The following is a 22580-nucleotide window of genomic DNA, read 5'->3' as shown; positions in this document are numbered from 1 at the left end:
TCATGGCTGCACTGGTTTTTCCACTATGAGAAAGAAATATATGATCAGTTTCAGGTAAAGCTGAAATAAATACCAGTAGGATTATATCTAATTTGATATAATCCTCTGAAAAGCTCTGACAGATGGTATTCATCAGTGTGAATCATCTATGTGCTGACACGTTCCTCCACGATCACATGGTCGAAGCTAATTTAGAAACATTAGCTTCACTGTTAGCCTGTGTGCATCTTCCTGACTTGACTGATTGAGTTGGGTAATATAGGAAAAGTTCAGCCTTTTTTCTAACCCCCTTCTTTGTCTTCTGTTTGCATCTATGCCATCCTGATTTATGTGCCTGTTCAGAAACAGCAAGTAAAAACATCCCAACATTAGCTGCTAATGCTCATACACGATTGGTGGATTTCTCCTGCGTACAATCTGTACATATGTACACACATTTATCAGGCATTTAAAGCAAAGCAGCGACATATAGAATGTATCTCAGATGCAAATTTATTGGTAATCTCTTACAAATTTGAGCTTGGGCTCAGGATCACGGCGTGAGAAGAATGGAGATATGAGGTCATTAGACCTGTCACATAAATATAACCTTTACATTACACCCTGGAGGTGCGTTGACCGCGGTATAGCTGCGTCAGCTACACAAGCAGCATGACATAATCGCAACAAGAAACAGCTTGCTGGCGAATTCAACAACGAAGACTGATGTGATTCAGAAGGGCAGTACGGTACTGTAGTATTGGTGTTATTTATAAAACTGGAGAAACAAAAGACACATCGTTCTCTTGCCGTGTTTAGGTCTTTCTGACTGGACTGCACCATAGGTCTTCATACCCACACGTGAGGGACAAATTGGCTGTTTTGTTTTAATCTAAATTCAAATAAATCTTCGTTTTTTTTTTTAAGGCTTGCACAGAAGAAATGCAAATTGAGCACATTTCCATTAAAAGGTCAGTGCTCTGAAACAAAACCTAGTTTAGCATTCAAAATGGAACTGACGTATGATAATTTGTAGACTAAAATACTGAAAGTGGAGCTGCGGACAAATTATTTTCAGTTGGACAGGTTGTGCTTGTCTCCATCCTTTCCTGGTTTCCAGCCTTTCTGCACCACGTCACATGGTTGATTCTCTGGCTGTTAGAGGTGGATTCCAGAGCTTGATTAACATTTCCTTCACACCCATGAAGCAGAAGCCGGTGCTGCATATAAGCCAGTGTTAATGAGCTCTCTGAAAGAAGTGTTTACTTTAAACACCTCAAATTAAATCAGCATTACATCATTTTTTATATTTATCCATGAACTTCCCACAGGATTATCTGAAAACACACTTGGCTAGCTAGAGTTAGCATGCATGATTTGTTCAGTTCTTCAGCGAAGGAAAAAACATGCCCCTAAAGTTAAAATATGTAAACTAAGTCAGAAAAACAATCAGTCTGCTATTTTTATTCAGTGGCATGATGAGATTGTTGGGTTTCTTTTTTCGAGGCGATGATTGAAGTTTCAACAAGACCTCCTCCTGACACCTAAATGTTGCCGACCCGTTGATTGACAAGCGGAAAGCAACAACCACGACATCACAGCAGGACGCACAAGTACAGAATCAGCAAAAGGGGTGACTCACGTGCTAACGTCACGCGGAGGGAGAGGTGACGCCATGGGATTCGCAACCTTACCAAGGCTTACTTCCCCGGCTCGTAAACTCCACGGACACATGGACACTGGCTGCAGCTGGGTACACCGATGCAAATCACAGACGGACAGTGGGATGGATACACACCGCACACACGCCACACACACGCAGACACATTCCTAACCAGCTGACTCTTGTGTTGCTAGGTTACTTGGTGAACTAGGTTACTACATGTAGAACATCTTTGCATAAATCTCACATGGGCGTTCATACATCATTAGAGAGAGAGCGGAGAGTGAGACCATTAGAGAGATGGGAGGGAGAGATTGGGATCAGGAATCGTGATTATTCCTGCCGGTCTTCAAGGTGCGACACCATCAGCAACGTGGCAAGATTCGGCGATTGTGTGTTGAAAATACAAACGGGAGCATGTTTGAAATGTAAATGGAAGGCTACATGCAAAATGTATACATGCATTTGCATACTGTGCGTGTGGGGTTGCTCGCCTTGACGCTTTGATGTGGGATTGCAGGCGTACAGTAGCTTTGAGGTCAGAGCCAATGCAGAGGTTGGACCACTCCCATCCTTCCTGGTCCTTGGATCCCTTAACCTGCTCTTTTCAATCCTCCTTCATACACCAACCTATTAAATAAATGTCAGTGCTGCGACAGCACAGCACGCTATCTGGAATATGCTAATATTGAGCAGATGGAGGAGGCATAATAACACGTCACTTAAGGTGCAAGAAATAATTTTGCCAACATTGAGGCCTCACTTGGAGTGTTTACGGCATTTAGTTAAAAGGCAACGTTGTTGTTTAAACTCTCAGCTGTGCCACATGCTGTAGGAATCAATAGCCGGACCGCACAATGGCGCTCGGATGCAGAGCACCATCAAACCCCTCTGTGCCGAGAGCTGTTCTGACACTTTTGGGTAGTAAAGGCGCAGCTGTGCAACAGGTGAGAAGAAGAGGGCTTTGAACCCTCCAAATGTGCTGTTTGCAGCTCTCACCCACATCGTTTCCATGGCGTCACGCGCACCATGCACACGTTTTTTGCAGATGTTCTCGGCTCAGCTAATCAGCCAGTGATGGCAACGCGTCTGGGTGTGATGGTAGAGAAGCCAGAGGGGGGGGGGGGCACCTACAGTAATAACGAGGGGAGCTAAGGTACGGTTGGTTAGGTGCATCATTGGTCGACTCCATATTTTGTTTGATGCTCTTCATGAAACCCCAAGCGTCCCTTTTAATCTTTCTGTTTATGATTTCTCTCTACTTTTGGCGGCTGTGCGCGATGTATATAATTCCATTCATGAGTTGCTGATATTCTGAACAGCCAGAGTGGGAAAAAACACAAAACAACCCAACAACATAAAAAGAGCCCATTTATTTCATTTAGTATTTGTTTGTTGGCACCCAAATCGGGCTTATTGGAGTTGAACTGTATTCATCCATGTCAAGTGTATTTGCGGGAGCAAAAGAAAAGAAAATCCCCCTGAAATCAGGCAATTAAACATTCAAAAGGTTGTCAGCTGTGCGTCGCCCAATTCTCATTCAGCGCGGAGCACCTAACGCTTCTATAAGCCAAATAGTTTCCAAATCGAATTAACTGAGGGTAATTCCATTTCTGAAATTTCTTAATGGGACGCAATTGTATTTATCTGCTAGATTTGTTTGAAAGTAAAGGTCAAAGGCTGAGCATTCGTGACAGGAAGAGCAACAAAGGCCTGCCCTGCTCTGCTGCTTCAGTCTGACATGAGATGGGATGTAAAATCAGCCCCATCTAATGAGGCAACGGAAGAGTGTGAAAAGAAAACAGGAGATAATGAAAACTCGACTAATCAGCGCTCGTCCCAGCACCCATTTATCAGCATTGTTGAAGCTCCTCTGCTGAGACGTCCCAAAAGTGCTCTTGTGGAAACTTTCCCACCCGCTGTCACGCAGAGATAATCTGCAGAATTCCGTAAAATGTCATTACCCTGAGAGGAACTTGGGAAAAAAAGCAAATGATTTACGTGACAGTTGTTTAATTTACAGGCATCAAACGTTGCCTTTCCAGTCAGAATCCCCGCCGCTGGTGGCTCCCGGAGACTTTGGTATTTACAGAAATGAAAACTGCCAACTTGATAAAATGTTGGGGAGATAAAATTGTCAGGCAGAATGAAAGTCTGGATCTCATGAAATTGTCAGAGAAAAGACCAAACTTGAGTAAATCAAAAGTTTATTTTTGTTTTGTTTGGAGAAAAACAGCCCAGCAGGTCACAGGGGACAAACACCATCGAAACCAGATAATGACTGTGGGTGGGTTCCATCCATCCATCCATCCATCCCTCCCTCCCTTCACACCTAAGGTCAGATTACAGTCGCCAGCCCAACCCTTCCTCCGTTTTTGATGAGCAGGGAAACATGCAAACGCCACAAGAAAAAGCCCATGGCCACAAGGGGGATTTGAACCCTGAACCTTCTTGCCACCCGGAGGCAGCGTTTATGCGTGATTTAAACATTTGACGTAACAGGATAAATCTAGAGGGTGGTGGGAGTGCCAATATGACGTCAGGCCTGTTTTTGTCTCTGTCCCACGTCAGACCAAAAATGCCTCGTTGACCCCCAACATATGCAGGTGGAATACGGTCAATATAGTCCAAAGTTCCAACCATGTTCTTTCCACGACCCTCCACCAGGGGGCTCACTATAAACAGATTAGCCAAATTTAGCACAATGGCGTAGTCCAAAAACAACGCTGCCATTAGATAATGTTTTATACAGTGATGTCATACTATAATCTGAAAAAGCTACAGGTAACTTAATATTCTCATCTGGATCCCCGAACCCACCTGGAGAAACGTAGCTTCTCCGCGGAATTCAACTCTGTTCATGCCGCGGATTTCAGATCCAGGCTTTAATAGAGTAGATAAACTCATTTAGAGTAAAAATCCATTAGATAAATACTCATTATCTGAGGAAAAATAGGCTAGCAGTGTAATAATGAAATTATGCCAGCGTGCTGGCTTGATAAACGAGGTCTAGTGCTACTTCTTTACGAAGGCTCTCTTCTTGCAATGCTAAATTCAGATGCGCTGATAATCAGGCCGGCGGAAGTTGTGGAGGGGAGTGGGAAATGATGATGAGTTCTAATGAGAAGTGAACTCGTGGAAACAAACAAGCACTTGATTACCTGTGTGACTGGCAGTAATGGGAGACAATGCACTCGTGATTAGTGTGTTTTCAACAGAATAAATTGCAGCCTTTATTATATATAAGTGCGTAGCGCAAACAGTTTGTCTCTTTTAACATCTGGCTTTTAAACCCGCTGATTTTATGTGAAGGGAAACTGATACTGTCGAATGTGGAAGGCCTGCGGATTTGGTGTGAGAGCGCAGCCGGTCCATCAACTGTTCCGACAATAAACGTGTGTCCTGATCTCCCGGGGGAGTGTCTGTAATCAGAGAGGAACACGGAGCCGGGATGACTCAGAGGGACGTGCTTAGCAAAACTTTGGGAGGAATTCTGGTTCTCTGGTGAGCTGGGGGCCGACGGAATGACAGGCCATCTGTGGGAAACAGATGAGCTCGGCTGCTACAGCTGAGAGAGCTTTCCGACACAGAAGGGAATGCTATATTCAGTCAACAGAGAAGATAAATCCAACTTATCTCCAATGGCCACATTTTTATAGAAAGAGGGAGCCTCGCTGTTTTTACCAAAAGGGAAGTCTGATCCCTGCAGTCGAGGAAAAGCCGTCCCATCTCCTGGATCGGTGCGCCGAGCGCTCAATCGCACAGTATCAATACAGTCAAAAGATTATAGCTCACTCCAAAGACAGAGACCGACTGCCCGGCTAATTGATTTTTCATTGTTTGGAGCTCGGCCATCTTTTTTTTCAAGGTTCCTCACATCCTCGGCAGGAAATCAAGCCGGACGCTCGCTCCTTGACGGAGCCACACAGCGAGGGAGGAGAGATGGGGATGAATATGAATCCAGTCGGGAAAAAAAAGAAAATCCTCATCATCATAGTGGGTCATCAATCTAAGGCTGAGCCCTTCTAGCATACAGAAACCCCCCAGCAGAGCTTCCTCTCAAGATCTTTTCCACTTGTATCCGTGTGTTGACGCAGCACAATTTGTTCCCCATGGCAACAACGGCGGTTTCAGGCATATTTATATTTCCGAGGAGAGCAACTCAAAGCTTCTAAAGCAAAGGTCAAATCTAAATCCATCCATCCATCATCCATCCATCCATCCATCCATCCATCCATCCATCCCAGCTTATCCGGGGTCGGGTTGTGGGGGCAGCAGCCTAAGGAGAGAAGCCCAGACTTCCCTCTCCCCAGCTACTTCCTCCAGCTCATCCGGAGGGATCCCAGTCGAGAGACATCGTCTCTCTAACGTGTCCTGGGTCTTCCCGGGGGTCTCCTATCTGAGGGACATGCCCTGAACACCTCACCAGGGAGGCGTCCAGGGGGCAGGGGCCTAACTAGATGCCCAAGCCACCTCATCTGGCTCCTCTCAACGTGAAGGAGCAGCGGCTCTACTCCGAGCTCCTCCCGGATGGCAGAGCTTTGGCTCAGCTCTCTCTTCACCACAATCAATCTAAATCATCATTTTTATTTGGCAGAATAATTCAATTTGGAAAAATCAGATGTAGATAAAGACCCAAGCGCTTACTTTTAAAGCTAGAAAATGATAAATGAGGACAAATGAGGAGGAGGGAAAATAAAACTATTGAATGAAAAATTCCCCCCATTTAAAATGGCGACGTATTCAACTGCTGTCAACACCATCAGGACTGTTTTTGTGGCTGTTTCATGGCGTTTTCCTGTTTCCTGACCAAACCGGATTTCATATTAACAGCAATGACCCCCCCCCCCCCCAACCTGAGCGGTGACGTGCGATAGACGCCGCGGGAGGAGAGTGCAGACAAGGTGAAGATGAGTTCGGCGGGCCTAGTGTGGATCTTCATGAGCCTCATTAGTTCTGCTTCTCACAGGAAGCTAATGTCGCTAATCAGAATAAGCAGCCTGTCAACGCACACCTCCCATCATCCAATTAATCACAATCAGCGCACAACACACTGTGTACGCGACACAGTCGCACCCTCGCACGGTGGCTTTGAGGCATTCTCGCCAGCGAGCTGTCAGGTTTTTAGAAAACGCGCCGTTGGCTGCGTGCAGGCATCTGTGGCTCGGCCTCGCTAACTTTGAAGGGCGCCGTGAAAGTGAAATGATTTGTGTTCATCAAACTGATGCAAACCCTTAACGGCCCCCACGTCTCAGCCAGCTGCGTCGTGGGGGGGGGGGGCAATCAAACCAAAGATTAAATCTCCAAAGTAAAAGAGGAGTCAGGCATAAGAGGTGTGGGATACATCCGGGCAGGAAGCCGGAGCGATTTAAGAATATTCTGAAGGGCTCCTTTTTATTCTTCGCTTCTCGAGGATCAGAAGAAAAGCTCGGTGTCGTCCGCCCGCCTGCTCTTTGATGTTGGCACCAGACGGGGCTGCCGGCCTTTCATGTCACGCTCTGCAGCGAAGCGCCGCAGCTCCCGGCGAGAATTACAGTAAGATCGTCGTTTAGTTCAAGCTCATCACAGATTTGCCTCTTCAGAGGTGTAGCTGCACTCGGGTTCATCCGTCAGCGGAGGACATCCGCCTGTACGCGCACGTGTACAGACGCCCATAAAAGGTTCCCATCTAACATACGCAGTGACATCATGATGTCAGCTGTTAATAATCCAGCCCGGACTCACAATATCCAAACGTTACAGCCTTTGACTGGCCTGTAGCTGCGTTTCTTTTATAGGTTTTTAAATTTGGGCAGAATAGATTTGAAAGGTCAGAGCTTTGTCTGATCACAACCAATTATGATGAAGAGCTCTATCCTCTATACAGAAGCATCATCGCACCACAGTTACCGTAGCTCTCGCAACCAGAACCTGCATTACGCTTCAATATTCCCATTCTCCCTGTGGAAAACGGGACTTTTAAAAAAATCTTTGTGCTAATCAATTATCAAAATCAAGCATGACAGAGATGTCAGACAGCAATCCCACCCAGTAATAACCAGCCACTGAGGCAGCATATTGATAGAAGCATTATTCTGTTTTCAAGGGTTTCACCTTTCCTTGTTCTTGACCTTTTATTAAGCACGTTAGAACAACAGACCTCACTCATAAACCATAAAAACACAGAATTTGGTGCCCCGATAGGCCTCTTAACATATGTAGTTGCAAAAACAGTGAAACAAAACTGATTCATGGCGGCTAATCGGGGACATCTGTTACGGGGAGATAAAGTGCGGGGACCAGGAGCAACGATTCATCGTTGTCGTAATTCTGTGGGCAGAATTCATGATATTAAGCCAACACGATGAAACATGGAAACCTATATACATCGGAAGAGGTTTGTATTTCACATGTAAAATCCAAAAGCTAATTAGCAAACTGCGCACTGGAGATTAGCTTAGGTTAAACTGCCTCCCCCAACTTTAATAAAGCCGCTGTATATTTAATTACCCAGCAACAATGTTGAATAAAGTGGCATATTAACATATTACGAACTGCTTGCCCCATTCTAGCCAAAATATTCAAGGGATTGCTAAAAAGTTTGAGAACTTCACATTTTTTGGCCCAGAGGAAAGGTTAGCGAAGAGCAGAATGAAAACACAGAGAAATACAAACACCCACTCATCTGCACACCGACACGCCGCCATGACAGAGGGGGTGGACAATGCACCGGCTCTCTGAAAAGGTCAAGGGTTATGGATCAATCGTGACAGGGCCGGTGGGATCTGGCCACAGATGGTCCCTTCATCCCTTAATAGCTTGGTAAGTAAAGGCTAACGCTACCCATGGCTGGGAGGGCGCCGACATAAGGCTGATGTCAACGGATATTTAACATTAACATCACCCCTCACTGGGAGATTTAACCAGTACCCACACACCTGCTGTTGGTGATAACACCATCACAGTGGTATTATGCCTGTAGCAAGCTGCATAGTGTTGCAACATATCAGTTCCTGCAAGCTAACGGGAGACCAAAATTAGTTTTCTTTTTAATTTTTAGTGCTTGAAAGAGCGGAATAATATTGCGTCTTTCGATGCAAATGTCATCAGTTTATGCTGCCGGATCAAAAATGGAATTAAGGCTTTGAAAGCAAGGATCAAAACACATTTCTGGACAAATCTGGAACCGCTTTTTGTTATCGACTAAAGCAGCCAGGGACATGTCAGTGGTGTAACTGCAGCCGGAGAGACAGTCACTGTTTCATTAAGGGGAGGAAACACAAGTGTCCTCACAGGTATCAGAGATATGTACACACAAGAAATGAAAGCAGTGGAGGGAGCAGGACGAGCTCCACTGCTCCTCTTTCCTTGTGCTCCCCCAGCTCCCGTGTGAGACGCGGAGGTGAAATTGAATTGCCGAGCACATCTCAGCAAACAAAGCAACAGAGCAAGAGAGCAGGGCTGCGGCAGCAGGAACACGGCCACCCCAGAACATAACAACTTTGGCAAATAATGCAAAGAAAGAAGTCCGGGAGCATAAATCAGGTGTAAAGACCAGTAAGGTTGGGGGGGGGGGTGTCTCCTGCCGTGCGTGATGGGTTTGGTACTGAGCAGCTCATTCAGGCAGCGATTGTGGACAAAACGGAATAAAGTCTTTCAGAGCTCCGCGATTTTTAGTTTCCTTGAAAGACTTGATTTGAATAAATGCGGGATCTGTTGGGCTCTCTTGGTTCTTGTATCGGGTTTTTCTGTCTTGTCCTGCCCCCCCTCCCTGTCTGAACCCTGAATGCCCTCATGGGTTTCACCTGCGTCTCATTGTCTCCTGTGTATTTAAACCCACCTGCCTGGTGCCGCCGCGCCAGACTGGCCGGTACAACAGTGGTTATGTGGTTGACTTGGGGTTGAGTTCCTCTGGGTTGGGACCTGATTCTGGGCGCCGTTCCTGATCCGACCGCCTGTGTGGTCTTTTAGAACAAACCCAAATGGTGGTGCTTCAAACAGATTTGCGCGCGTCCCTTTGGGATGTAAAGCCATTGACAAAATACAAAGAAAGCAAATGATTGAGTAGTTTTTTTCTGCGTGATGGGCTTTTAGGGAAAACATGTTACTGAAATGGTTTCACCTGGAGTTCGGCTAATGTGGGGATTAACTCTTTTGTCAGCGTCTGAGGGGTTTGCGTAGCTGAAAATAGTGGAAATAGGCTAATTAAGAACAGAGAGCTACTTCCTGCTATCATAGACAATAAAATAATCCCGATTGCTGCACGTTAGCAGGATTAGGTCCCTGGACACTCTTATTTAATAACACGTAATCGCCTCTAATTCTGAGAATGAGTTGAAGAGGTGAGACCGGCCTCATTCAACTGTGTATTTAAATTAAGTATTTTATGGGGTGTGTATGTACGATGACCTGAAAACGTCACATCCCCCGCCCCTAATTAACCACAGCAGAATCTCAACCCAGCAGCGATGATATTGAGCCCAGTCTGAGATGCCACTGGCCTGCATATGTGGTCGGGCAATGCACGGCCTCCTCCATCTTGCTTGACCCTCCCACATACCCCGCTGCCCCTCCGAAGCCCCTGGGCCAACCCTTGAGCCTGCGGAGCATCCTCGGGCCCACAGTTGGTGATCTAGTTTTACAAGCCGACGCATATGGAAGGTCTCCATTATTCATGGTGCGGGGAGGCGGGGGTATCGGAGTTTATCACCCGGGTGCCACAGAGAATAGACGGAAAGAAAACGACTTCATATATTAACGTGGATGCGTTGTGACTCCACATACAAACACACTGATTCAGTCTGTCAGAGTGTACAAGAATGGACCCCCTGAGTGGCAGCGAGGAGCTGTGAGTGAATTATGAACATTATCCCCTGCACTAAAGCAGTTAGAGCGGAAACCTGAGTCCCCGCTGAGGGAAGAGGTAGAGAGAGCATTAATGCACCTGTGTACACAGAGAGAGAGAGAGAGAGAGAGAGAGAGAGAGAGAGGGAGGGGTAAACCAGAGCAATGGACAGAGTGACTTCAGGACAAATGCAAAACAGATGGGGGAGCGAGTGACGCAGGGGCAGAAAAATCACGCTGATAGAGGGTGGATAAGAAGCAGCGGAACCAAGAGTGCTGACATTTCTCTGGGGTGAAACTGGGTGGCGGCGGCGTAGCTTTTTAAAATTCTATTTTCAACGTTCATCTTGCTACCTGCTCCGATCCATCAGCCCCCTCTTCTCATGCGCCTTGTCACGGGTTCACAGTTGAAGGATGACATCATATTAGTCACAGTGTTTAATTAGATGTCATTATCATTTCACAGACGTCCGCGTGTGTGCGTGTTGTCGGGCTCTCTCTCTCCATCTCTCTCCATCTCTCGCCCTATGTGTCCATGTGATTGTATGTCAGTGATGTCACTTCCACTGTTGGAAGAGAGGATTTATCCCTGTGGGGACATGTGTCACTGTTCTCTGAGTAAATATGAAAAAAGAAGGGTTGCAGTCGGCCAAAAGAGACAATAAGGGTGTGTGTGTGTGTGTGTGTGTGTGTGTGTGTGTGTGTGTGTTCTGTGAAACTTTGCACAGTGAAACAAAAGTTGGAAGGCAATTAGGGTTATGTTGAGGGCAAAGGACCAACGGGAAATCCCAAAGCAAAAGGCAAGAAGAGGGAAAACAGGGGAGGATGGAAAGCGTAGGATCCTAATTAAATAAAGAAGTAACAAGGGAAGCAGCTGAAGGTTGCACATGGACTTTTTATCCTCACTTTAGTTTTTGTAATCCTCATTTTAGATTAAAAGATTATCAGTGCATTGGTCCCCTTCAAGGGGGATTGAAGAGCAGTTTGAACCCTTTTCCAGTGATCTTGAACCAAATTGGAGGCAATTATTTCAGTTCCAAAACACCAAAATTAAATAATAAAAAGTGTATTATTCATAAAGTATTATTCATTACACACACTTAATGAAAGCTTTTTCAAGTCCAAACTGCATGGATCAGCCCAGGCTAATGCTACATGGCTAGTTTGAATAAAGAATAACCACATGGCTAATTAATAAGCAACCAAGTCATGAGTAAAAACCCACTTACACGCAAAATTAGATAAGAATTTCATGGGTGCAGCAACAGGAAACGAGGAGGGGAGAGCGAAACGATGAGAGTAAATACAAATCATACAGGAGCACTTGGCAACGCCGAAACCGCGCTAGCTTCTACAATAAATCCACCTCTGAATCCATGAGCCTGTCCAAACAAACCCAGTTTTTTCTTAGATAGAGATATATTTAAACTCAGCCATACAGCGGTCTTTCTGCTCTCACGCTGGTTGTCTATAGGCTGCGTTCACCATGGTTACCATGGCCAGTCCTGTTCTGTACTGCGCTCAACAGCAGGTCGCTCCCTTGATGATCCTATTGGCATTTTCCTCTGATTATTTATGTCATTATTCTTCACCTGACAGCTGAACTACAACAGAGGGATTCCCATATTGTTTGTTTGTTTTTTTATTTATTTTAAAATGATATTCAGTATTCATCTTGCTGTCACGTGTATTGATTATTCTTCTTTTTACAGCCGCAGTGCTGCAGCAACCTTATTTACTGTTGTTGCTGTGACAAATCGGACAATTTTAGGCTGAAACTTCTTCAGCAAGTGTGTTCACTCACTCACTCACTCACTCACTCACTCACTCACTCACTCACTCACTCACTCACTCACTCACTCATCACTCACTCACTCACTCACACACACACACACACTCACACACACACACACACACACACAAGGAAACTGTATTCCTGAAACAGTTTGATGACATAAAATGCACGTTGATGACAGCTTGCTTGGACCCCCCCCCCCAATCGGACCCCCAGATAGCTCGGTTGTGACTCGACTCACGAGAGCCTGTGCACGGCGAGCTGGCCTATGCGATCTGCACATGCGCTAGGTTTCGCTGACCTGGAAGCAGCAGCTTTAAGAACAACCAGAAGTAGCCTAGTGCGGCCAAGGATTATTGGAACCCCGTGTATATGAAAGAACAAGATGTTCCAACAGTGGCCCAACTCCGCCCATAATGGCCGACGAACTCGTCCGCCGCTCAGAAACGAAATGGCGTGCGAGGGACGGCGGCGGAACAGAATCAGATCGCGGGAAAAGCCGGCTTTTCTCGAGGGCTTTTGTCGGCCGCGACCGCGTTCATTAGCGGCTGCAAAGCGATGGAGGTAAAGTAAACGGTGCCGATGTGGCGGTGATAAAGGTGGAAGTCGCGGTGGGGGGAGGGGAATAACTGCCAGGGATGAAGGTTCGCCTCATTCTTGAGAAATTCCCATCACTTGCCTTCACGAGCGGCGAGGGGAGGTGGGAGGAACCTCTTGGATCCCTTACATGCAATCATTACAACAAACACACATTCATTAGATGCTGTTGTTCGGAATCCTTTGAGAACGAGTCACCGAGCTCCCCCCCCACCCCTCCGTCAAATCAATGTAAACACTAACTCTCATTAAAATGGGATCAGTCAGAGCGTAGGAGCCGCATTGTTGCTTGATCATGAGCTCGAGCAATAGATAAAACAGCATTTGAGCTGGATTACGGTTAATCTGGGGTTGCGCAGATGCATCATCTGATGAGCGTATAATTGGGGAAATCATTACTGTCATTCACATGCTGAGCATTTAGGGAACAAAACACATACAAATGGGCCTGAAAAGCTGCTCAACCACACAATATAGAGAGAAGGCTAACTATAGAATCTCCCTCTGTGTTCCTGTCAGTAAACCTGATTCTGTGAGCAGCAAAGAGGAGCCGTATTAAAATGGTAACGCTCGTGAGAGCGTTCGTTGCTCCACTTCTGGTTGGTTTTCTTCAAGCTGCGTCAGGTCGGGTGCAGCTCCAGCTGATTGGCAGAGCGTCTCATCAGATCGGAGACTGCGGCGGAATGTTAATATGCACTTTGCATTACTTACGACTACTTTTAAGATTTCCGTCGGCACTCTGTGACCTTCTGTTGACATTTTCGGCAGCGAGGCCGTGTGTTCTGCTAATTATCCCACTTGGCACCGGGTTCTCCAACTCCCAGCATAATTCTACACATTTAATTGCCCATCAGGCAACTGAAAACAGTTAGAACTGCTTCGGAATCAATCACTGACTAATTACGCTTTAACATTGTGCCAGCACTTTTGCCGCGATAGTCCTCAGCGCGCAGCGAGAGGGTCATCTGTTTCCCAAACTCCGGCATCTTCCTGTAAATAAGAGAGGAGGCCGCTCCGAAAGCGCGCTCCCGCTAAGCAGTGGCCGTGCGGCTGTTCAATTATCCCGTTCTGATGGATGGCTTTGATTAAATCGTACGCTAGCTGAGATGGACGCTTCCTTCTGCTGCTTCTCCGCCACACGTCGGAGGCGGAGACCCTTCACTTCAATCTACTGGACAACGTAATATGGGAGCTAAGGAGGCCACTTTAGACATAAATAAGATGTATCTGTGAATCATCGGGGGGGCAGATACAGGGAGAAAAACTGACTTCCAAACCATCCAGTGAATTAATCATGTCAAAATAATGTCCATTAATTGCAGTAATTACACACTAACAGCTGTTTCCTGCTTAGTTCCAATGCCACCAGCTTTTAAGTCCCCCTAAGAACAGTGCTCATATTTATTACACGCTTTTCTTATGCTGTCCATTTTTGGTGGCGGCTCCTGACAGTGACAGATGGTCCTCGGAGCTTCACAGCTCAGAAGAATCAGGAGAGGAACTATTTTTAATCTGTAGAATTACACATCCCAAACACTGGCTAACATATATTTGCTTCTGAAGAACTTCAAACAATATCGGCCCCTGATTAAAAGGCGCTTTAAATCCCTGTCCTCCTGCAGGAGAACACATCTCAATGTCCTTCAGTGTGACAGTGAAGCTGCTGCTCACATCCACAAACATCTAAGATGCGCCGATTTTTTATTTTTTTTGAACAAACTCGAATTTGACCCATAATTTTTAGACTCGCTCATTGTTGAGAAAAACTCAGACTTGTACACTGATGGAGAAAGACATCCACACAGAATTGAACTTGGCACTGATGATCTGGATGCTGAATAACGGATACATGCAGAAAGAGTAATAATGCATCACACTCGAGTTCAGGGAGTCAGAAGAGGCAACTCGACACTAATGACGTCAGACACTAAGTACAGTCGCATTGGAAGAACATGTGCATTTATTCGTGTGTGGGATTTATTAGGGCATCTTAATGTTAATGGGTTTAATGAACACTCAGGCAATAAATAGATAAAACCATCCATGCAAACAGGGAGGGAGTCAGAGACGCGCTGGATGCAGGATAATCTCTGAGCGAGACCACAGATTCCCCAAGCTGTGCATAAATCAGTCTCCCCCAGCCTCGTTCAGATATTTAAAGTAGGTTGTTGGGTCAATTTGTCACTTATCCGTGCAGTCTCTGCTCCTTTCTCAGTTTTATTTCACTTCAGTAAAGTCATTGAATCAATTTTATGTACAAGACCATAAAGCAGCAGCTGCTGAACGCATTTCGCTGTATCTTCCCTGGAATTCCACATTGCAGCATGAATGATGACGCGCACCATTAAAACGCGCCTACGCTGACGTGAAGGCTTGACTTGGCAAAGTAAAATCGGTCTAAAGCTTGAATGGCTGCTAATTATGTGCAAAGTAAAATTAATCTTGTTTCCTACGCTGTCGACGATCGCGATCAACATGGATCATTAGCTTTAGTGGCGTTGCTATAGCTTAGAATGCTCCAAGAAGCGTCTCCTTCAAAGCTCAACAAAGAGACTTAAATAAAGCAACAAACGGATGGGGGGAAGAATGATGACCAGCAATCAGCGCGTTGTGGCCATTTACAAACAGCAGTTGCAGTTTCCCAGCACTTAAAGACACTCGATGGGCTGAAGAGCGCTGGCATGTCAGCGCTCACGAAGCAAGAGAAGAAAGAAGGAAGAAAGGAGGAGAAAAATGACGACTGAGGCTAAGAATAGTCGTCCAACCTCAGGCCTGCAAAATCAGTTGGAAGTGCCTCCTTTTTTTCTATTACTGCTCTGCCAGCGTTAATTCGACGCCTTTCTCCCTTCTCGCTCTTCATCAGACAGCCTTTCAACCGATTTCATTGCGTCGTCCTCCCCCCCATGAAAGAACCCTGGTGTGTTTTCTGAGAAAAGTGCCTCCGCATCCCACGCAGGAGAGGAGATGTAGCTTAAAGTCCGGACGGCAGTGTCCGACCTGCCTTCAAGAGTCATTAAATCGATCCTACTCCACGCATGAGATCAAACACTAAAGGCCGTGGAGGGAGAGCTGAATAAGTGGCGTGCTTCTGATCCCGATTTTCTTAGAGCCGCTTCAATGACGTTGGTTAATCCTTGAGTGGTTCGACTGGGAACACTCCCGGGCTCCTCCCAGGGATGGTTTTCAAGGACGTACATGACGGAAGTGGGATTAACACTTAAAGGTGCAGGTGACAACTAGCTGCAGGAAGTATGTGCATGTCTCTCTACTCACCACAGTCTCGCCAGAAAACGGGGCCCCATGTCTTCAGGTGGAAAGGAGGAAGTTCAAAACACTGCAGATGAAGGAAAAAAGGGAGCAGCTCATCAGAGAAGAAGGAAACATGTAAAACAATCCTTGGCAGTGAATATTCAATGGGGTGTAAAATGTGGGGCCATGCTTGTTCATCCAAAGAGAAGTTCCAGTGGCTGACTGGCTAATATGGCCCTGCCGCTGTGAGCGCCGGGGCCCACAAATGGAGAAATGACAGGAGGATATGAGCAGAGACAAGGGAGGGCTCATTGGAGACAGAGGAGAAAATGTATGGGGTAAACAATGGGAGGAGAGGAGAGGAAGGGATGACTGATGGCTGTACAGCTTAATTGCTATATGCTGCATCCAATTAGCTCCAAAAGGAATAAAATGCACGTGATCAATCAGACTTTTCTCTCCTAGACTAAGGATGCTATGCTAATAGAGAATTCCTTGTACCTCCACAGCTGTTTGCACGAGGCTCCTTTTTCATTGTCACACGTCATTGCCGATTATTGGTGATGCGCAAAGTTAATTACTTGAACTGGACGCATGACTGCGCTTCCAAGGCCGAACGGCAAAAACGGCGCTTTTGCAGCGCATCCCTCTGTAACTTCACGAAAAACTAAACGCAACCGCGACGCCTGCGGTTGCAGCCCACGACCGCCCAAGGATCTCAGTCTGCATGGTGTTCTATGAGGGTCCACGCCCTCGCCGAATTCTACATGCAAGATTTTTCCATCGCCGTCTGTGAAGTGGAGCGCGGCAGCTGCTCCTGCGAGCTCACACTGATTTGCTGAAAAGTGTGTCTGTGTGTCTATGTGTGGGTGTGATATGTCGCTAGCTAGCCGCAGAGATAATTAGAACACAACTCTTTCGCCGTCCCTGCAGGCCACCGATCCAGCTGCTTTCATCTAATATAGGTCAGCTGTGACAAAGCCCTCGGTGCGGACACTGATCGGCTCGGCTAGCCTTTCTCTTCACACACGCACACACACAAAAATCTGTTATACTGTAAAATAGGGGGGGGGGGCACGCCTTGTCACATCCAAGTTGGCGGACTTAGATGCAGACGCACAAACCTACATGATGTCTTTGAACTGTCAGGGGAGAGAAAAGCCTTCAAGCTCCCTCCGCCTACCTGTTAGCTACTCCAACACCAATGCATCAGAGGGTGCAAGTGAGTCGCTCTAGGTCCACCTCATGCTGTACGGGACCTGCTCAAAAATCAATCGTGGAAATAGTCTCGAACCTCTGACATAAATATAGTGTGGAACAAATGGCATCCGCAGTGTTAGTGAAGTATACAAAAATATATGACCTATAAAGCAGAGATGACAGGTAACAGCCTCAGAAAAATACAGAAGGAAGCCAATGACATTATTTTCTGATTTTCCGCCGTGAACTATGGTGCGTCCAACGCACTTTAAAGGCCACGTTTAAGTGACTCAGGTGTCAGAACTCACCGAGGGCGTCTAAAATACCGATCTCCACCTGTCGGGAGCTTTGTGCCGTGTTTTCTCCCATTGAATTCCAATTGAGAGTAGAATCATTTTCTCTCTATTTAACCACAATAGAGTCTCTAATGGGGCAATAATTGGTGCAAATCACAAAGTGAACAAGCGGTGGCGTAGCCTTTGGGATTTTTGGATCGAGAACCCGATACTATGTCGCATTGCGGGTAAATCCTTGCATTCTCTTGGCTCTGACTGCCAATTTTCTCGCTCATGCCGGCCGTAACGCTTTCCCTCCCCACACATGCTCAGAGACGGTAAAACCAGTAAATGGGATCATGCAGGCCTTTTAACAGCTGCAGCTATTTATGCAAATACAATCAATATTTGATAGTCCCTTTTACTACTTGACTCTCTCTCTGGCTCTCTCCCTCTCACTTTGACTCTCCATCTCCCTGTCTAATAAGAGACTGCAGTAGAGGCATTAATTAGGGCCAGACATGCGCCAAGAACGTCCCTACAGGGCCAGAGCAGCAAGGCCAGTTCATACCAGGCCAGGGGAGGACAGGTTTGGCCTGACCACTGCAATCAAGACACAAAGAGAGCTGTAGTGAAAGCATTTACCGCAGTGGGACTGCATAAGGAGGGAACAAAAAACTTGAGGTTCTCTTCTAACTTGTTAGCCAGTTAGCAACTTTCTAAGTAGTTTCAGGCTCACGAACAAGGTGAAATGTTGTGGTAGCTGAAGACGTGTGTGGGCGGACACATGCACGTACAGCTCCAATTCCAGAGCACCAATTTTCTAGAAAGGTTGCTTTCAGAAGTTGCAAAGAAAAGAAAAAAAGAAACTCAAATGTGTAGGCTATTAAAGTAATAATGTAGAATTGGACATATATCTCAACAGCCTACTAAGGATTAAAGGACGTGGGCATATATAGCACTCTTTCAAGAAGTTTCCAGAAGGTTTCTTTCCACTTCTAAACCAATGTCCTGCAAGATATACCAAACTGTGTATACTTCCTAAGGATTTCTAGAGGATTAGTTTCAGACAACCAAAGCAACTTCTTCAACAGCAGCCATTTCCAATTAGATCCTATTAACAGAACACTGACTTCAGCTCAGCGAAAAACCCCTATAGGGGATTTTCTGTCAGCTTAAACGACAGGAAAAATTAGAATAACCTTTGAATTCCCTGCATCTCCTGAGAGTCTACTCATGGTATGGCACAGATTCTACCAACACACGCCAGGAGGTCATAATTTAGAGGAAACGGCAGCGATAAAGATGAATGTTCGGTAATCTATGGTGGCAAATGTAGCTAAGATTAAGAAAGGGTTTGATTAATAGATGTTTTTCAGGCAGAGTTCAAGTTAAGGGCTCAGAGTGCAGAACAATAGGATGCATTTTGACCGGACTGCAGGGGGGAGGCAGGTTGAAATGCTTCATTGGGTGGATGCAAACTCGGTCCAGTTAAAAACCAAGAGCTGACTGATGCACAAACAGGATCCTCTGCCTGGAATGAAAAGCACCTTGACAGCGCTGACCTTCAGTCCAAAACGGAGTCATAGTAACTGTCTAGCAGTGTAAGGTTTCATATAAAGAATAAGCCACGGAAATAAGAGTGATGGAGGTTGCAGTCAACCATGCTGCAATAAAACAAACCGCACAGTGGAGGGAACGGAGAGGAAATGTCAGGATTATTGAATAATTCTCCCTGAATTTGACTTGTTATGTCACCATTAATATTCATACAAAAGATATTTTATAGAACTATTCAGAAAATGGAGAACCTGAGCCATCTGTCCATCAATGGACATATTCGACAGATACGATTTTTTTCTGTCCTCTCTTAAATATATGATATAAACAGAGTCAAACCTGCCACCTTAAATACGTCTACGGCCAAACAGAGAGTCCACGAGATCACACTGAAGAATAACCTCAGTCCCGGCCTTCACATGACCTCTGAAACATCAGGCCTGTCACTCCTCCCAATCGCGTCAACATGAGCAGCCGGACATAAAAATCTTGTTAGCAAACACGCAGACGCACGCCGCTCTTATCAGCGTGCGGATGCGCTGCAGAACACCCGCCTCTCGTCTTAATAGGTTTATACTCCTTCGTCGGTGCGCAAATCAAATGAATTTACAAGCTGGAGGCACGCCTGCAGACTCTCTGCCTGTTTGAATTGGAATGATGTTCTTAAGCTGGCACAGAACCGCATGCATAAATAAAAGAAAGCTGAGGAGGAGGGGAACATGGCAGAGAGACAGAGTGGTCAAAGCGGATACAAGGTTAGGCTGGATTGATTGCCAATAAACCAGGGAACGGCAGAGATGACGTGACATTGCTGTACATACATGCATTGGAAATGTGCTTTTAGGGATGCATGTGCAGGAACTCGTGTGCTGGCGTGCACAGCCACGTCTCTCAGTGGGTGCGACCCTGTTCAGTCTCTGTTGTCAGGGTGGAGACAGACGGAGCAAAGCTTCTGCGTGAGGCTCACTAGACACCTCGCTGTGTACCAAAGCCTTTCCCTCACTCTCTTCTGCGTTCTCTCCATCTTTCGCTCGCTCATAAATATCCCTCGGATCACATTTGCAGCAGCTGGATGCAGGAAAAATGGATTTCCCCTCCCACTATTAGCTTGTACAACATGGGCCTCACCATCGTTGCTCTGGCTTCATGTTCTCTGGATTGAAACCAGGGTGATGAAATGCTGCCCCCAAAATAAGGGAAAAACATGTTATTAGCTACTCACAGAAGTGTGGACAAATATTTTACGTGCATGTGGGTGTTGGAACATTTAAAAAAATGCATGTCCATGTGTACAGGAAGGTCGGGAAGTGTCATTTTTTACCGGTATCCTGTCACCCGAAACGCTGTTCCAGGCTTGCTAATGCATTATGGATCATTAGAGGAATACACTGACGGCCCACTGATTACAGAAATGAATGATGCATGCGGGCTTGCTCCATTGTATGGGCATAAGTGGGTGCATTCACGTGTGCGGCTGACGGAGCGAGTCTCGAGGCCACCAATGAGACGTGCGTTAGCAGGACACCTCTGGCAATACTGGGGCACCTCGATAACTCACCGAAAAATTGTGTTCAGCTGATGTTGGCCGGACTAGCCTCACTGTGCTCTTGTGGATGGAAAGGGGGCAGCAAAAATGTTTCAGAATCCGAACTTTCAGCTTTAGCTAGCACCTGTTTTTCTTTAATTCGCTGGCAGAATTTTCAACGACAAACAAGGGAATTGGTTCCTTCTTTTGCTTTGCGATGAGATATCTGCAACATTCAGGAGCACCAGCACATTCCTCTTGAATGCGTCGCTGCCTTGTTGCCAAGTCTAGAGTTTCACGAGGTCACGGGCGATGCCGCGGTGGGAGGAGCCTCTTTATTTGCTAGATGGCCCTTCTGTTCCAAAATGAGTGTATCTGTTCACGCTGCTGCTAATTGAGCTGAGATGGGTGGGAAAAGGAGACCTTTATATTTGTTTTATTTTGCTTTTGTCTCCTGACCCAACCTCTATAAATCATTCCAGGTGCAGTGCTGCTTCCTCCCTCCTCAAACAGAAATAAAGCAAAACCAATAGAAGAATAAGGCTAGGCCAGGTAATAAAAGTGAGGATAAAGACGAGATTCGAAATAGAAAACACAGTTTGTCCATCATCTGAGGGCTGAAATGGAAAGAGCTGCTTTACCTCGAGAGACAAGACAAGATTCTGGCACTATAAGTAAAGCTATAATGGAAAAGGTTTCAGGCAATAGTCGGGCTTATTAGGAGATAAAAGATCACAAATATAAGACAGGGATTGGCCAGCTGTCAAGGAAAACAATAAAAATCTTAAAATCTTAAGACAAAGGTAACCAGGAAAGAGAAGGTGGGATGTGCTCGACAGTCTCTTTAAAGAAAGAGACTAACCTAACCTAACTAAACCTGGCAGCTTGTGATGCTGGTCAAAGCTATTTCACAGGTGTGAGGCGGTCGGAGATCCTCCACCCTCCGTCTACGCCACAGTCCCACGTGGTTTTTGCTTGTTGCCGCTTGTACCCATTTGCATCGTCCCGATTTCAAAAGCCTTCAAACTTAAAAGCCTTTTCCTGCTACGCTTCTTGAGTCGCCTTGATTCTGTTTCGCTTGTTTAGAAGAAACAAACAACCTCCTGACCTTTAAATGAGGGAACATTACGCCCGCGCTCCCGGTGGGTGCAATATCGGCTGACTGAGGATTCACCTTATCAGAGGAACATGTAAAGCACTCCCATCATATGGAGCTTTGCTAAAGGCCACCCCTGTCACAGCTGATTTTGGGAATCTCGTGGTAACCGCTGCCCTTATTCGCCACGTCTGTACACACCACCACGTGAAAGCATGAGTAGGAACAAAAGAACCACCCATTCTGATCGTACTTCCCTTTTCCTTTGATAATCAATACCTTTGTGTCAGAATGGATGCCAAATACACGCAAAGCGCCTCGCAAACACAGGCCCTGATGTGAAACACATCTGTATCAAAGGAGGTTTGGATTTAAACATCAACTTTCCGACACGGATATTCGGCTCACAGCAATTACCGCAGGGGGGAAAACAAGGCCACAGAGGCCCTAATTGCACCGTAGATGTCAAACAGATCTGCGTGCACACCCAAACAAAGAGCTGAAGAGCGGGACGACTATAGGCTCTAATTAGCGAAACGCAGCAAGGCAACACTAAGACTTTTGTCAAAGAGAAATGGCATAATTCCTAATCTTTCTCTCTCCTTCCTCTTCCGTGCAGTCCCTCTCATTAATTTTTCTGTCACACTCTGAGTGTCCTGTGTGTGCGTGTGTGGGCGCGTGTGTGCTTGGCAATTGTCAACATCAGATTGCTGCGGGCTGCGGTTGTGTTGCATGAGCGGACACATCATTACAGCGAGATGATTCTCTTATTCCATGTGGTGATAATTGTGACACTGGTGACCAACCGCAGAGAAACA

General features: G+C 46.1%; 1 protein-coding gene across 3 annotated transcripts in view; it reads right to left on the bottom strand.

Annotated features, from left to right (window-relative positions):
* The window catches only part of dlgap3 (discs, large (Drosophila) homolog-associated protein 3), a 71695-nt gene that overhangs the window by 19444 nt on the left and 29671 nt on the right, over positions 1-22580 (bottom strand). The window contains exon 2 of one of the 3 annotated variants that reach the window (XM_057020112.1): positions 16131-16191. The exons of 1 other annotated variant lie outside the window; for it this stretch is intronic. The gene's annotated coding sequence lies outside the window, so the exon portion shown is untranslated. Of the gene's footprint in view, positions 1-1621; positions 1779-16130; positions 16192-22580 lie in introns of those variants that run through there. One more of the 3 variants, XM_057020114.1, reaches the window with a different exon arrangement.

Source organism: Takifugu flavidus, chromosome 21, assembly GCF_003711565.1.
Source record: "Takifugu flavidus isolate HTHZ2018 chromosome 21, ASM371156v2, whole genome shotgun sequence".
Lineage (NCBI taxonomy): Eukaryota > Metazoa > Chordata > Actinopteri > Tetraodontiformes > Tetraodontidae > Takifugu > Takifugu flavidus.
This window is presented reverse-complemented; position numbering and strand designations above follow the sequence as displayed.